The sequence below is a fragment of the Erpetoichthys calabaricus genome, chromosome 15 (genome assembly GCF_900747795.2).
Source record: "Erpetoichthys calabaricus chromosome 15, fErpCal1.3, whole genome shotgun sequence".
Taxonomy (NCBI): Eukaryota; Metazoa; Chordata; class Cladistia; order Polypteriformes; family Polypteridae; genus Erpetoichthys; species Erpetoichthys calabaricus.
This window is the reverse complement of record NC_041408.2, coordinates 29,862,435-29,875,871: the sequence shown is the minus strand read 5'-3', so window position 1 is coordinate 29,875,871 and position 13,437 is coordinate 29,862,435.

Genomic DNA, 13,437 nt, shown 5'->3' with positions numbered 1-13,437 from the left:
TGATCTGTTTTAGGCTTCATATCATTTGGATGATATCTTTGGAAAGGAAAAAAATCTACGATATAAGAGCCTTACATTGCACAGACTAACAAGCCATAAAATTAAATAAGGTCTGAGATTGGCAATGATTGGTTTCTAATTAAGCAATTGGGTTGGAATGAAAACCTGTAGCCACTGCGGCTCACCAGGACCGACATTGCCTACCCCTGTTTTACATCTTATTGCTAATAAGGAGCAATTAAAACACTGAATGCAGCAGTTTAAGATTGAAATAAGCAATTAAGGTTGGAGAACCTTAACAAGCGAGACCACTAAAATGAAGCATTAAAATGTCACTTAAGCAATATGTGCTTCATCAGCAATAATTGAGTTCTCGTTAAGGAACTGGGTTGGAACAAAAACCTGCACATACTGTGGCACTCCAGGACCGACGTTGCCTACCCCTGCATTACAGTATATTCTCTTTGTAACATGTACAGAATATCTCTATTACAAAGCATACAAGATCTCACACTGCAGAGCAAGGTAAAAAAAATCCACCTAATCTACATATACAGATTTAATCTGGCTAAGTAGGTAATCTTTGATAAGGAAAAAAAGTATTCACTATTTTGCTGTCCTTTAGAAAACACTAAGTAAAGAAATATAAAGTAAGACATTTCTAAATCTTTAACTCCAAAGGCTCTGTAGGCCTGATGACTATCCGTATTACTGTTGAAAGGCAAATAAATCATGTCTAGTGCTGTACAAGTATTCCAGGTATGTAGAAGTGCCCCTTTTTGAGAAAGAGTCTGCCTCATATTTTAATAGCTGGGATGGATTCTCTGCCACAAAAATTCTTCTACACATCAGCAACTTTTTTCTCCTTTAGGTACAGTGCATATCTTAGATACATGTGCTTATTCATAATAGTAGTAATTCTTCTGTAATAAAATGGAAATTTCAGAAATAGGTCTGTTATAACCCGAACTGTTATGTTCAGTTCACTGCATTGTATGCATCACATAATTGTGAACAGATGTGCTATGGTGTGTTTATTTTTTGTCTTCCTTATCTTTGTGGTGGCAAGGAGCCTTGGCTTCTTTATTATTTAACTTAAGGCATATATTTTCATTAGATAAACATGTCCTTTGCTGGAATGTGAAGACTGCCTTAATTAAAAATATTATTTTTGTCATTTGTCATTGCTTACTTTTGGAGACTCAGGCCTTTGCCATTTAAATGCCACTCTAAATTACAGTGATTCCTGCTACATGCTCCCTGTCATTAATTCAAGTCCCAGCCTCTCTGAAGATCTATGTTTAGTAAATGCTAGGGTGACAACAGTTGGCGGTTCCCTAGTGGAACTCTTTTGGTGCATTTCGTTTGCTGGTCTTTTTTTGGAATGCCAAGGGATTTCAGTGTTTTGGTAGGGTATTTAAAGTCCTAAACAAGGAAAACTCCTGAGGCCATGGAATGAATGGAAACTGAAGAAGAAGAAGAAGAAGAAGAAGACAGACAGACAGACAGACAGACAGACAGACAGACAGACAGACAGACAGACAGACAGACAGACAGACAGACAGACAGATAGATAGATAGATAGATAGATAGATAGATAGATAGATAGATAGATAGATAGATAGATAGAGTTGTGTTGTGTATAGGGTTTGAGACAAAGAACAAGGTGTGGCCTAAGTTGGCCTTAGACAGAAGCCCGTTTATCCTTTCATTTATTCCAAAAGTTATATAGGTTATATACTGTACATATTAGTACTGGTGCCAGAGTGGATCTTTTGCTCTTTACATGGCTATTTTAGGTGGCTTATTATTCTTAAAAGGATTGCTAAACATTCTTCTTTTTTTACAACATTGCACTCTTCCCATTTTTATTGACACCCATGCTGTTGGCTTGGAAGCTGCTCACTTGTATGATGGAATTTCAGCTCATACTATGGGTGTCTAACACCAGGCAGTGCACAACTCTTTGAAATAGTGGAGTGGTTTTCATTTCTGCTGTGGTTCTGTGGCCAGTGATAAAAGCACAACAAGGGTCTTATGTACTTTGCTGTTGGGTGGCACATCAAGGAAGCTGAGTGCTTTGTTGTCAGATGGCACAGCAGGAATATTAATAGCTGCATTGTCATGAGGTGCAGTAGAGGTGTCCAACACTGCCCTTCTGTGTGGTGAGCTGTGGATTACAAGTGAAATGATGCTGAAAACACCGTTCCAAGTCTGGGTCTCATCTTTGAGACTACCCCTTCATTGCTGCTTTGTAATGCATCTGCAGTCTGGCTTGTTCTTTGCCTGCACAGTTTCACAACTGATCCTGCTTTAGATGGCTCACCTTTGGTCGGTGACAACTCCATCTAACACACTTTTTCCCAGCTTCATGAGCTAGAAGCTTCAGCCATGCCAATGAACCTTACATTTATCATTATTTATTTATTGGACTGACGCCTTGTTGAAGGCAACTTACAACATTTGAAATACAATTGGTTACATTGCTACTGTTTTTTCCAAATGGAGAATAGGCAGGTGAAGTGATTTAGTCATAGTCACACAGTGTTACTAACAAGATTTCATCCATCCATCCATTGTCTCCCGCTTATCCGAGGTCGGGTCGCGGGGGCAGCAGCTTGAGCAGAGATGCCCAGACTTCCCTCTCCCCGGCCACTTCTTCTAGCTCTTCCGGGAGAATCCCAAGGCGTTCCCAGGCCAGTCGAGAGACATAGTCCCTCCAGCGTGTCCTGGGTCTTCCCCGGGGCCTCCTCCCGGTTGGACGTGCCCGGAACACCTCACCAGGGAGGCGTCCAGGAGGCATCCTGATCAGATGCCCGAGCCACCTCATCTGACTCCTCTCGATGCGGAGGAGCAGCGGCTCTACTCTGAGCCCCTCCCGGATGACTGAGCTTCTCACCCTATCTTTAAGGGAAAGCCTAGACACCCTGCAGAGGAAACTCATTTCAGCCGCTTGTATTCGCGATCTTGTTCTTTCGGTCACTACCCATAGTTCATGACCATAGGTGAGGGTAGGAACATAGATTGACTGGTAAATTGAGAGCTTCGCCTTGCGGCTCAGCTCCTTTTTCACCACGACAGACCGATGCAGCGCCCGCATTACTGCGGATGCCGCACCGATCCGCCTGTCGATCTCACGCTCCATTCTTCCCTCACTCGTGAACAAGATCCCGAGATACTTGAACTCCTCCACTTGAAGCAGGATCTCGCTACCAACCCTGAGAGGATTTGAACCCACAAACTCAGGGTATACCATGCAAAGCCTTAACCACTATGCCACACTGCCTGCCCTTAACATGTGAAGAAGCATTTGTGGTGCTGCAGAGGTTCAGCTTCTCAGCTGTCTTCCATCCCTACATTGATGCTGCAAATGACACTCCAGATCCTGAATCTCAGCCTCTCAAGACTCTCCAGCCACTCCTCAGAAAAGCCAAGCAGGCTTATTGCCATCTCTGCAGCACTAAGTCCTTTGCTAAATTGGACGGTAGGTCTTCTTTTCTTTTTGCTTCTGACACTAATATAGTGCCAGTACCAAGTGTTAGAATGGGTTCTTTGCTTTTTACATGATCCTATTAAGTGTCTTATTTAAAACAACTGCTTGCTGTTGCCACAATAGAAGGAATTCTTGCTGTTTTTTAGACAACCTGGCAGGTAAATCTAAAGCTGCACATTTGCTTCATGAAATGCAAGCTCATCCCTGGCTGATGTAACTTGTCAGCACAATTGACTTAAGGACAAGAAATGTAGCCATGCCAATGATAAGATAAGCGAGTAGTTGAAAATCATACAAAAGTGAGAATGAGAAAGAATAATAGGTACTAATGCAAGACACAAAACAAAACTTGAGAAAATGTTTAATGAATCAAAAGTCAAGACTGCTTAGAATCTTTCTTTAAACTCACTTGAAAATGTTTTTGATTATTTGGTGAATCCAGAAACTTGGACAAAATCCACCCAATCAGCACATACAAAGATTTAATCTGGCTAAATTCATTCATTCATGAATAGTCACTGCTATGCAGTAAGACATCATATGGTGAACAGCGATGACACATTGTTGAAACAACGAAAACAATCAAGGCTGTTAGAAGGAAATGCAAAATGGCATTTTCATTTCAACTATGACCCAAAGCAAAAATAAAATGGCGGCACAAAAATGTTATAACTTAAATGAAAAATAATTTTCTTTCTAAAACAAAGATTAAATCAAAAACAAAGAAATCATGGCACCTACTTATACACCAGATGGAGATACTTGGAGATAAAAAAAACTGAGATATAAACAGGAGGTCAAAATAACAAAGCCAAATTCAACACAGAGTGATTATAGAAACTTAATGACAAATCCTAAATGTAAGCTGAAATTGTAGAGAGATACCGAAGGAGAATTCAAAATACCAAGGATCTTAAGAAGAACACAAGCAAACTTATAAATTATTTTGTCTTTTTATATCCACAAACTCGAATGAGGAAGTGACCCCAGGGAGTGAACTTTACACCCTGTGACCCCAGATGTCATTCTGGTGATGACCTCTGATGTTGCCTATAATGATGCCTAGCAACCGTAAACAAAACTACTCTGAATAGTATCTCTCAACTAAAAATAAAATGGTCTTGGGGGAGAAGACAAAAAATTTAAGTCAAAATTTTGCAACCAAATCCAAAATGTATTAATAACTTTTGCTACCATGCTACTATGGAATAGAAAAGCCTGATGAAACTACTAGAAGTCATGACTTTACTGTGGAAGCGGTGTACGATGGTCATTGTCATTTCTGGTAAACAATTAATGAACTGTAATTTTCTGGGGTTCTCTTTGAATGCTCTTTAACTTGAGGTCTGTGCCCGTGCTTACAGTAAGAAGCGCCACTAGGAATTGCACTAAAGGTCAGACTAGGATAAGAATCTGTCCTAACTCAGAGTAGGACATGTGAAGTATTTATAAAGTGTCTTACACCAACTCCCAGAGAGGAACTGGACTTCACATTTGAGAATGGATGACATTGCGATTTTACAGCACCCTGACCTGCAAAATGGCACTGACAATGACGTTTTATAATTGTTTTGGAAATCACAATGTCACTTTGTATCTTTCTGATACTGATAATTATAACACTATACTTTCAATTTCAATTTAATTATAATATTATAATTTTAGTATATTGATAATAACAATATTAAAAGAAGAAGGAAAGCACAAAGTAGGATATTGCTCTAAGCTGCACATAATTTTTTGCACTTCGCAGCAACATAAAAAATAACACTTGTGGCAGATGACCAGGGACCTTGCCCCACTGGGTCGCCTGTAGAGTGGAAGGACCGGGGAGAGAGGCAATACTTCTCCCAGGACACAAGAGGGCAGCCACCCTGGTTTGCATCAGGGGCATGGGACTGGAGCTTGGAAGCTCAGTCCTGTTGGGACCATGGCCACTGCCAGGGGGCATTTGGACAGTCCCGGAGCCTTGGACTGCAGCACTTCCACCACACCAGGAAGTGCTGCTGGAACAGAACCTGGGCGCACTGGAAGTACTTTCAGGTGCCCATGCAGCACTTCCACCATGCCGGGGAGTGCTGCAGGAAGAGCATCAGGGAGCACCTGGAGCACATATGGGTGCATTACAAAAGGGACCGCCTCACTCCATTCTGGGAGCTGGAGTCAGGAGGCAGAGGACAGAGCTTGTGAGAGAGGAGTGGAGGAAGCAATGAAGAAGGAGAGAAGAGAAGAGAAAGGACTGAGCATTGTGGGTTTGTGCACTGTGTGTGCAAAGAAGAAAATAAATGTGTGTGATTTGGGTCATTGTGAGTCTGTGTCTATCTGTAGTGGGCTGAACCTCCACACACTGTAATGAGCACCAAAAAAGAAAGACTAAGACACACACATCAAATGAGCATGTCTATTTAACAATGAGCAATCCACAGCTGTACATTCAGACGAATCGCCTTGCCACTGTTATGGTCGCAGGAAACCCCTCATAAAATAAGTTATTGAAGCTAGCCACAGCTATATGTCACATTGACTCTTCCAGTGTTCCCGATCAAATTTCACTGTGGCATGCTGTGCTTCTCTCCGTGATCCACCTTTATGTTCTGTGAATCTCTATTTATCCATTGCCCTGGGAGTCTTTGCCTGCCTCTTTGAACCTTATCAAGCGTAACGCAAATGTTAAAAAGGGTTCATAGAATGCATAGCTCAGCATACCTGTGTGACAGGCCTGCTTACCTTCTGTATAATATGATGGCTGCTACAATACAGTTTGCACCCATGACCACCATTTGTGTGTTGATACTGTAGTATTGCTTGTGATTAACAGGTGCATGCTCGTCCACACTTGGGGCAATAATCTTTAGGCGTGTGGTGATTTGCATGAATTCAGCTTGCCTCACATGGAGTGGTGGGAAATGTATAAATCTGCATATTACCTCATGTAAGGGCCTTCATAGTATGGTGCAAATTCAAGAAGTGGTTGATTGTGACATACCAAATCATTGCAAAGCTGCATTTTACATGTAATGTTACTAACATTTTCACTTCGGCAAAGAGTAAATGGCTTCTCCATGTTGATGGAGCGATCATGTAGTGTACAGGATTTGTTACAAATATTATTCCATCTCTGTCAAGTCAATATCTTTTTACAAATTCATTGTTGCCCAGTGTTTCTAAAACACTCTACTTTACCTGGGATGTGTGTGCCACTCAACACCATCTTCTGACCATTTGTAGGGAGTTAGGACATCTCATGAGCTCTCCTAAATCCTGCTGAAGTTAGAAGTAGGTTCCTAAATTGGAAAAATGGATCAAATCATTTTACTCCTACCTCAAAGAGTACGACCAAATTTGCATCAGTCTGCATTTTTGAGCCAGTTAGGACCATTTTCCTACTCTGAGTTGGATGAAAAATACAGACATTGATCTTCACCAAGTCATACTTGATAAAGACAGTCTGCTTAAACAAACATTGTAAACAAACTGTGTAAACCTTCAATATGAGGGATAAAATGAGTATGTGAATCCTGAAGAAAAATGTAAATAAACATAGAGGGTAACTGGAGGAACGCCTTGGGATTCTCCCGGAAGAGCTAGAAGAAGTGGCCGGGGATCGGGAAGTCTGGGCATCTCTGCTCAAGCTGCTGCCCCCGCGACCCGACCTCAGATAAGCGGAAGAGGATGGATGGATGGATGGATGGATGGATGGATGGATGGGTAACTGGAGATAGCAGGCAGGTAAAAACAACAGCATCTCCAGGTACCAAAATGAAAAAGCAGGTCTTTCCTGTCTAAAATCATGATGCCCCCCACTGTAACATATACCTTATTCTTATCATATTATTACTTACTACTATTTAAAAAGTGAACTCCTACTCACGTGGAGGGAGCCCATAATGTCATCAATTTGGTCTAAACAAGCTTTCAAAGAACATGGAAACAAAAGAGGGAAAGAATTGTTAAAGTACTGACAAAGAAATCACTAAGAAATTAAAAAAAATATATACATAATATGAAGTAATATGAAAATACAGCAAATACAGTTTTGAACACATATAATAAGAGACGTGATATTCATAAATCTAAAATAACTTTGACAGCTTTTTCTGTAATATTTTGATCATTTTATATTTTTGGTATATTGCAACATTTTATAATCATTGTTACAATTCATATTATTTTAATGGTAAAAATGATTTCTAAGTAGAAAAACCCAAGCCGGTTGTAAAATCATAAATGAAAGGGTTCTTCACCATCTATGTTTATATAAATATATACACGTCTCTGTAAAAAATAAAAATAAAAATTATTGGTTTATTTTTTTCTATCATTTTTAACAGTGAATTTCTGTTTTTTCATTTTATAAATTGTTTAACGTACCTAAATTCTCGAATTGCACCCCTAAAAAATCAAATTGCTCCCCAGTGTTGCATGCGCCCTATTTTGGGAATCACCAAGTTAAAGGGAAGAAAAAATGTTTTCTTTAATGAGGATTAAACAAACTCCTGTTGGTTTTGATTTTAGGGCACTGTCTTCTGTCTGAGAAGCCCTAAGTACTCTGCTGTGCGGTGGCTGTCCAGTTTTCTGGTATCAGCCGACTGTGTTGTTTTCCGTCTGCCTTGTGCTACATGTGTATGGTAGTTATTAGTCTATGCAGCCTTTAAGTGGCTGAATGAAAACAAACATAAAATTTCTGGTTCTGACACTGGCATGTCCTTTGATCATGACTATGGATTTTAATAGCCCCCTTTGTAAAAATATTTGTGTTTCAAAGACATTCTGCTTACAAACCTTGCTTTGTGTCTGACTTAGACCTGCTTAAAGTTTTTTTAGAGTGGAAGAGTTCAACCTTTGCTATTCAAATTTAACATCAGTGATTCAGGGGCATAAAAGAAAAATATTTTTTATTCTGATTTCCCCAGCTTGATAATACTAGAAAGGCATTTGCTGGAGCCTCAAGGGCTTGTTTTTCTGCAGACATTGTGTAAGTTGACTGTTTCTGCTGTTTAATGTGCCCTGAGCTGTGCTTCACACTTGCTGTAATCCCCAGGAGGAGGTAAATGCTCAACTTGTGGTGGAGTTCACTGCAGCAATGTGACAATTCTCAAAATTTTCCAAAATATTTTGTATATTACTTATACTTTTTGCACTTAATCATTTATGAAAATTATCAAGTATTATTTCTTCCAGAAAAAAGCATGCTGCTCCTTGGGTAGTGTTTTGTCTTGGTAGAGTAATATATTGCTCTACTTTCCCCTATTGTATTATTAATAAGTAGCCTTTGTCACAATGCCTAATCTCACAGACTTACCACTGTTTATAAGGTATTATAGTATATAACATCCCCACCTCCCCTTCTATATCTATAACCTCAGGCAATTAGATGTAGTAAAAAGACAAGCAGGGGCTAAGTTACACATAAAATAATGTATTATTGATAATAACCATAAATAATAACAATATGCAAAGTACATTTGAATATTGGCAACCATACAACCTGATTAACTCTTTCAGGGCTGATGTCGACTTTTGTCAGAATTCAGGGGTGGAGGATGGCGATCACTGGTAAACTGCAAAAAACTCACCCTTATATTTTAGTTCGACTCTCTTTGCTAGAAGGAAAGTTACATAGCTTTGTTAATTTAACCTCGATTCCCTACGTGTACATGAGTAGCGAAGAGCAAAGAACCTCTAAAATGGCACCGGCATCTGGCGAGAGACCAGATGCAAATTTGTGCAAAGCAAAATACTCCATGGACATTTTACGTAATTTCGTTGAGTAGAACTCTGACTTGTCGGACGCAGAGTTTGATGCAAGAGATCTGGAGACGGATATTGAAAACGAAAGTGAGATACCAGCAACATCTGATTGGTCCCCAGATGATCGTGGGGCTGAACACTTTCATATAGCTGATGCTCCTACAGCAGCATTCGCCTGGGAGGCCCACCACATATTGCGTTACACTGCAAACACCACTATAACCCACCTGCTGTGCGAAGACAGCCATGCAGCAGGCCTACTGTGCATTCCTGCTGTCCATTGAGGTGCCCCCAGCCACCAGAGATGTAACAGACTTTTTATGTTGATTTGTGTGTGAACTATTGCTTTGTGTGTTTTTCAGAAAACAGTTTTTTGGAAAAAATATTCAGCCCTCAAAGAGTTAAATGGTGATGTGTAGTTTCAGGCAGCACACAGACTTGTAGTTATTTAAAATGTCTCTAGTTAAGGCATCATTGGTGCTCAGCTTTCTTCAGAACAGGCCATATGCCTGTTCAATATGGCTGCCGAGCTGTGGTCTCCATTGTGTTGTCTTCATCATCAGAGGTTAGTAAGAGATGATTCTTTCAGATGTTAGTAAGAGAGAGATAATGTGGTTGAAGAAGCAGATTTATAGATTCTCTGTCCAACCCCTACAGCTAATAGGGCATCACAGTACTTAAAGGCCTCTGAGACAAACCAATTCCAAACAAGCATACCTCAGACCAATGGGGAAATAGAACATCTTAATACCTGCCATCCCTCAAATCCATTTGTTGAGCTAAAGTTTGCCAGTTAGGCAACCTGGCTTCCTTGCCGGGGGGGGGGGTTGAAAGACTCTAGCAGAGAAACACCCGTGTCAAGCACCCCCTTCCCCCAACTCTGTCGTAAAATTCAAAGAGACTCAGTCGTAAAGGGGGGGGGGGGGGGGGGGGCAAACATGAATGCCTCTCACCAAAGTAACACTAAATTACATTGCTTTGCCAAAATTACAAATAAAGACATACAAAATATTTATCAAGTTCTATGCAAAATCTCACATCACAACAGGTAGGTTACTCCGACATAGATAATGACTACAATTATTAATCACAATTAGCTGAAAATATTTGTAGATTATGCCATGCCTCACACTTCCTGTCATGTTTTATATTTCGATTTTTTTTTCAAAATTGCTAATAAATAATTTGAGTTTTAAGTTATTCCATTTATTTTTGCTAGATAACTACACTGCGAATATATGTCATGATTCTCTTATTTTTGCTAATATTTATACTGTATGAATTTACAGTATTTCATGTTTTACATTTTGGCTTAGTTATACCTGATATGTTACACCCAAATGTTAGTATTAATGTGTTTTTATATGTGTTATAGCTATTTGTGTTGTTTTTGAATCATTATTTTTCATATTTTTTTATTATTTTGTGATTATGTACTGTACTTTAAGTTTGTCTATGTTTCATTCTTTTTGTGGGGTTTTCCCAAGAGGTAAGGCCACTCTGATATCATCACTCCTGAGGGCTCCTTCATTGGGGTCTATTTGGAGTTTTTTGGCATGAGTGCTATTTCTTTTGGTTTTTTCTGGTTCTTTGAATTTATTTTCTTTGTTTTTGGATTCTGCTTTACTAATTAGTGTATTGGGAGTTGGTTTCTTGAGGATTGCCTTTTGAACACTCTGCTGTCATTCTTTCTTCATAAGTAAGTATTATTTATTTACAAAAAGATCATTGCTGCCTTTTGGTTCCAAGCTGGAGTTTCAGTAGGTTTCAGTAGGTTTCTTCCTTTTGTGAGGCAATTTTGAAACATTATATTTTGCTCTATATAACCAGCTTCCCCACTTTTTGGGCCTACTCAAACCAAAGTCTGTTGTTTTAGTTGGGAGTAAACTGGACTTGGTGAGGCTCTTCTGGGCTGGCCAGTGAAGGGACTGGCCTGCTTGTGTAACTTCTTTTGGAGGCCTCGTCCACATTTTGGTATGTTTGAGACTCCTATTTTATGACAGCGGGATTCATTCTTTGGCTGATGTGAAGCTTCCCCATTTGTTGTTTTTGAATTATTATTTTTATTTGACTATGTAATTTCTTTTTATTATTAAATAGTTTTGTACTGTTCTGACATTCCCTGTGCTTTAGAATTGGAACCCCTGAGAGGTAGGGCCACATTAATGCCATCTACTGAAGGAGCCACTCAGCCTTGTGTTGATCATTGAGTGTTGAGGGAGTTCACTCTTGTAAGTATTGTTTTCTTTGGATTTTCAGGTTTTGTAGATATTTTGTGTTTTCTGTTGGATTTTAATGTTGAATAATTACTGGACTTATTAGCTTTGAGTTGCCTTTTTTAGGGAAGAACTTTTTTGTCCTTATTTGCCTTTTATTCATTTTTGTTTTTATTTTTGTTGAATTTAAAATAAGTTATTTATAAAGATTATTGGTTGGAATTGTCTTTTCAAGACAGAAAGTTATACTCTCATTTGAAAGCCATTTTTGTGCATCTTTGAACATTCTAAAGAATTTAGTATTTTTATGGCCTATTCCCTTGTTTCATGTCTATCAGTTTTTGCCTTTCATGACCAGTAAATCTACCTCAATGGTAAAATCTGAAAGAGATGGTTTCAGGTGAGTATAGTCTTTGAGTATACTTCCAGCACACTTCCTGGCCCATGATGCACAATAAACAGGACCTCAGTTGAATCTGCTAACTGAATGACATAGTTTATGTATTGAGTTAGTAGATGCATTGCCATGCCAGACTGTTATGCAGAAAGTGGTGATTCTTTCAATGGCAGAAGCGTCACTGATTGGGAGAGGTTAAACCATTTGAGTTCTTCTTTTCTTCTTCTTTCGGCTGCTCCCGTTAGGGGTTGCCACAGTGGATCATCTTCTTCCATATCTTTCTGTCCTCTGCATCTTGTTCTGTTACACCCATCACCTGCATGTCCTATCTCAACACATCCATAAACCTTCTCTTAGGCCTTCCTCTTTTTCTATTGCCTGGCAGCTCTATCCTTAACATCCTTCTCCCAATATACTCAGCATCTCTCCTCTGCACATGTCCAAACCAACGCAATCTCGCCTCTCTGACTTTGTCTCCCAACCGTCCAACTTGAGCTGACCCTCTAATGCACTCATTTCTAATCCTATCCATCCTCGTCAATCTTAGCATCTTTAACTCTGCTACCTCCAGCTCTGTCTCCTGCTTTCTGGTCAGTGCCATCGTCTCCAACCCATATAACATAGCTGTTCTCACTACCATCCTGTAGACCTTCCCTTTCACTCTTGCTGATACCCGTCTGTCACAAATCACTCCTGACACTCTTCTCCACCCATTCCACCCTGCCTGCACTCTCTTTTTTCACCTCTCTTCCACAATCCCCTTTATTCTGCACTATTGACCCCAAGTATTTAAACTCATCTACCTTTGCCAACTCTACTCCTTGCACCTTCACCATTCCACTGACCTCCCTCTCATTTACACACATGTATTTTGTCTTGTTCCTACTGACCTTCATTCCTCTCCTCTCTAGAGCATATCTCCACCTCTCCAGGATCTCCTCAACCTGTTCCCTACTCTCGCTACAGATCACAATGTAATCAGCAAACATCATAGTCCATGGGGACTCCTGTCTAATCATGTCTTTCAACCTGTCCATCACCATTGCAAATAAGAAAGGGCTCAGAGCCGAGCTGAATTAACAGAGAAAAAAAGCATACATTGTTTGCTTTTATTGATAATGCATGTTATGTTTTCATCCTAGTTTATACTGTATGCTGAGAAATTTAAAACATTCTACTCTGTTAAAAGTGACATCATTTATAACTAGGTGAGTAGGAGGTGAGTAGGGTCTCCAAAAATCCAGAGTCATTTCAACAATTTTCAATGTATTTAGGTTAAGATTGCTGAGGGTACACCAACTGGCCAGCTGGTTCAGCTCCTTCTGATATAAGGCCTATCAGGGTGGTGTCATCTGCAAACTTCAGCACTTTAATAGATGAGACACTGAAGGTACAGTCATTGGTGGAATGAAAGAAAAGAAGAAGAGGCAGAACACAGCCCTGAAGGGACCCTGTGCTCAGGGTCTGGGGCCCTGATGGATAATCACCCATCTTGAAAAATCAGAGTTCCAGAGACATGGGGCAAAGTTCAACTTCAAACTGACAAGTTTGCCATGGAGAAGCTCTGGAATGATTGTGTT